The 4,445-nt window shown below is 37.3% G+C and overlaps 1 pseudogene; it reads right to left on the reverse strand.

Moving 5' to 3' along the window:
* Nucleotides 1–4,300: 4,300 nt before the first annotated feature.
* On the reverse strand, nt 4,301–4,445 carry LOC112135685 (U2 spliceosomal RNA; annotated as a pseudogene).

The following is a 4,445-nucleotide window of genomic DNA, read 5'->3' on the forward strand; positions in this document are numbered from 1 at the left end:
TGTGGTGGTGAGAAGACGTGCGAGTTATCTACTGATTACTTCTATTTCCCCAGTGAAATAGGAAGCCAGGTTCATAAACCAAAATGAAGAGGAGCAAGGCAGTATTGGAAGATCAGGAAAAGTAATAGGTGTAAAAATATATAAAGTAGAATTGCCAGGGAGTATGAAGACACATTTCCAATTAAGGATGAAGAATTTAAAGTGAGGCCAGCCAATACCCCTGCTTTGCTTCAGCTACATCAGCTGCATAGGTTCAGACACAGAATACATGGAAAATTGTATTTAAATAGGGCCTGGATTTTACAAAAGTAACACAATGAAGAAGAGAGGTGCAAGGCTATTTGAGGGTGTTTGTGGGAGAGATTGTAAAATATTAGCTAAGTAAGAAGGGGACTGCAAATTTTAGGGGTATAAAGGAATGAGGAAAAGTGTAAATACAGTGGGGTCAAAGAATGTTTGGAGCCAAGGCACTAGAGGCAATTAGCTGAAAATGTAGGTGATTATTGGTGAGTGACATGATTTAAATGAAAAGTATAGAAGGGTAAAATTATGCATCATGAAAAGTTCCAGGGTACAACCAAGATCTGAGTAGCTGAAGTAGAATGAAAGTAGAATGGACATTTCCACATCCAGGTTCAGTGACAGAGGTTAGGAAACAAATTATCAACCACTTGAGAGAACATATCCCCTAAGTTGTTTTTGCTATTTTTCTTTCAGCATATATTTGTTGGAATGCCAACTATATTCAGTTCAATTAATATGGGCTTCTTAAATAAGGGCTCCAGCACTGGATAATCCTGCCATTTATTTTGATACATTCCATCCTGCTGCTCAGATCTATTGGCATCTACAGCATGTCTTTTGAGAAGATGGGAATTCATATCCCTATGTCCTAGCAAATTTCCAACTCAGAAAATCACATTAGGCTTCTCTATATATCTTCCAACTATTTCAATGGAAAATACAATTCTCTGATTTCTTCCTGTGATATTTATCAGAGAGAATGGTGCCTGCCAGTTCTAGGGTGGGGGAACCCAATACAAATCACCAACCTTTAGGTGACACTCTGTCTTCAAAGTGCTTTCAAAGTCTGGCAGAGAAAAAGTACCCAGTGGCTATAAGACCTCCTAGGAGTTCAATCATGCATTCTAAGTAGCAGATCACTCGAATGTAATTGGCTAGTGAATTCATTGTACTCTTCTCTTCTTGGTCACATGTTACCGCCCTTGTACCCTGCATGTTCTCTTTCCCAGACTTACAAAGCATGTTTTCCTGAATTTGTTCTCTTTTTAAATTCACACAGTCTTAATGATTCTTCTTTGACAAGAGTCTTTCACTCTTACAATTCAATTCAAGTCATCCACATGCTTATTATAAGCAGGGGTCTGGGACCTAGAAGAAAAGGGAATAAAAAGATGAATGAAATTTGATCCCTGCAGTCCAAGAGCTTGCTGTGAAAAAGGAATTTTGGCTTACATTCCCTTCCTAATCCCTTGGCTAGGCAAGAACAGAATATTGTCTAAAACCTCCTCACGTCAGCAGTCCTCTGGGGTGATGACTGTAAATAGAATTTAAACAAAAATATAATTGACACATAATAATTGTGCATATTTATGGGGTACAACCTGATGTTTCAATATGTGTTTAAATGGGTGCATTGCGTAATGATCAAATTGAAGTAATTTGTCCACCACCTTGAAGAGAGATTTTTGAATATTCTCATTACAAAGAAGTAGGAATTTTTAACAGGCAACTGAGATGCTTCTTGTGCACACTAAGTCATTCTGATGATGGATTTACATCTTTTGTTTTGTTTGTGTGTGTGTGTGTGTGTGTGTGTGTGTGTGTGTTTTTGAGACAGAGTCTTACTTTGTCCACCAGGCTGAAGTGCAGTGGCACAATCTTGGCTCACTGCAACCTCCACTTCCCAGGTTCAAACTATTCTCCTGCCTCAGCCTCCTGAGTAGCTGGGATTACAGGTGCATGCCACCATGCCTGGCTAATTTTTATATTTTTAGTACAGATGGGATTTCACCATCTTGGCCCTGCTGGTGTCAAATTCCTGGCCTCAAGCGATCTACCAGCCGCAGCCTCCCAAAGTGCAGGGATTACAGGTGTGAGCCACCAAGCCTGGTACATTTACATTTCTTATCTGGATCTTTCCTTCAGTAAGTGCTAAGGAATCCTACTTCCCCCAATATTTTTTCCTATTTCAATGTTTTAGCATGTATATCATTTACTACTTTGCAGACATTTGATTTTCCCCTTTGTTTACTGTAAAGTATATTTTTATAGTCTTTGATTAGTAATAGAAGTATTCTAAAATCTGCCTGCAACCTCTCTTTCTGACTCTGCATTTTAGGGAATAATTTTCTGTTACAGAATGAAAAAAAAACAGAGCCTGTGGAGTCAGAGATCTCATTTCAAATTATAGTTATCCCTAGGAATAAATCTGAGTGACAGGTGGTATTGTACAATAATAAGTACAAAGCTATGGTAAGGAAAACTCAACAACCTGATCTGTAAATTGGGATGACAACAGCCTATGTCAAAAAATGTGAAGGTAAATGAGATAATGTAAGGCTGATATTTAGTAAGCATTTAAAAAACCCCCCAAAAACTATCATTTCCATGATTATTCTACTTATTCTGTTTCTCTATGCTCCAGGCAAATGAACTACTAGTGACCCAGGGGTCCTTCCCCATTCTCTTCTTCACAAGGAAATATTCTCTCCTGTGTGCCCTTTGTTAAAATCTACTGCCCCTTTTAGAAGCCTTTCCAGATCATCCCATGGCCAAGAATGATCGCTGCTTCCTCTTCTTTACATACAGATGTTTCTCTCCTTCTTGACAATTATTTTTGCGCAATTATTTTCTTTTTGTTTGTGTTTTTAGTGTCCCCCCACCCCACCATTTTCCAGACTGTTTGCTCCATGAGAGAGGAGACCATCATCTCTGTGCTCACTGTTGTATGACCAGTATCCTGAGGAGTGACTGTTACATAATTACATCAGGTACTCAATAAATATTTGATGAATAAACACTGGATTTTAAGGCAGGTATCATATCTTACATAGCGTATCATATCTTACATTTTATGCCCCTCACACAAATACCACAGAGTGAAGTATATGACAGGAAAGGTCATTTCACTTGATGAGTACATAGTGCAGTCTGAAATAGATACGCCAAAAAAAAAAAAACTGGAGTAAACAAGATGAATTGTTTTAATAGAGGCACTGTATTAGTTTCCTAGGACTGCCAGAACAAATCACCTCAAACTTAGTGGCTGAAAACAACAAACATTTATTGTTTCACAGTTATAGATGCTAGAAGTATAAAATTAAGGTGTCAGTAGGATTGGTTCCTTCTGGGGGCTGTGGAGGAGAATCTATCCCAGGCCTTCACATTGTAAAGTACAATACTGGAGGAATAAGACTTCAACTTGCTCTATCTCAGATAGAGAGGAGCCATTTCTTGTGAATTGAGAAGAGGGGTATATTGATCCATAATAAGCACATAAAAAGTTGGCTGGTTCATAGAAGTAACGTGTTTCCAGCTCTAGTAAAAAACAAACTGAAGTGGCCTATAAAAAGGTACAGAGTATGACAGAATGAAAAATAAATGAACAAGAATACAGAGAGGATATGATAAACTATCATGTTTCCCTAATATGTTATTGGACACTAAATGGTATTAGAATTATTCATCAATAATAATTCTAAACAGTTGCAATTGAAAGAATATATTAAGTGGTGTTATATGAGAAGTGCCAGGGCATCCTCATTTCTGTCCAATGGGAGAAACATTTTCGTTTGAGAACTCCATGAATAATACAATCTTTTAGTTAGGAGAGCTGCATTTTGAGTGGTGCAGGCAGAATGGTGATCTCTCATACACACAAACACTAAGATAGAGAGAGAGAGACAGAGACAGAGACAGCAGAGAGAGACAGAGAAAGGAGGTACAGGTACTCAGATAGAGATAAGCCATTTCTTGACATTAAGAAATAAAGTAGAACCCATTGGAGGGAAATAAAACTGCCTCAGGAACAGAGTTAATTCACATACACATGCAGGTAAACACACACTGCTTTATACTTACTGTGGACTTTGAAAATTATGAATGTGTGTGTGTGTGTGTGTACATTTGGCCCTCTGTATACACGGATTTTGCATTCACAGATTCAACCAACCATGAATTAAAAACATTTGGAAATAACTAACATTAAAAAATAACAATACATCAATAAAAAATAATACAAATAAAAAATATACTATAACAACTATTTACATAGCATGTAAGTTGTATTAAGTAGTATGAGTAATCTAGAGATTACTTAATGTATACCAGAGGATGCATAGGCTATATGCAAATACTATGCCACTTTAAACTGATAAGAACAGATACTAAACTTCATCTTAGCCAAAAGTCAGAGAAACAAT

The sequence above is a fragment of the Pongo abelii genome, chromosome 9, assembly GCF_028885655.2.
Source record: "Pongo abelii isolate AG06213 chromosome 9, NHGRI_mPonAbe1-v2.0_pri, whole genome shotgun sequence".
Taxonomy (NCBI): domain Eukaryota; kingdom Metazoa; phylum Chordata; class Mammalia; order Primates; family Hominidae; genus Pongo; species Pongo abelii.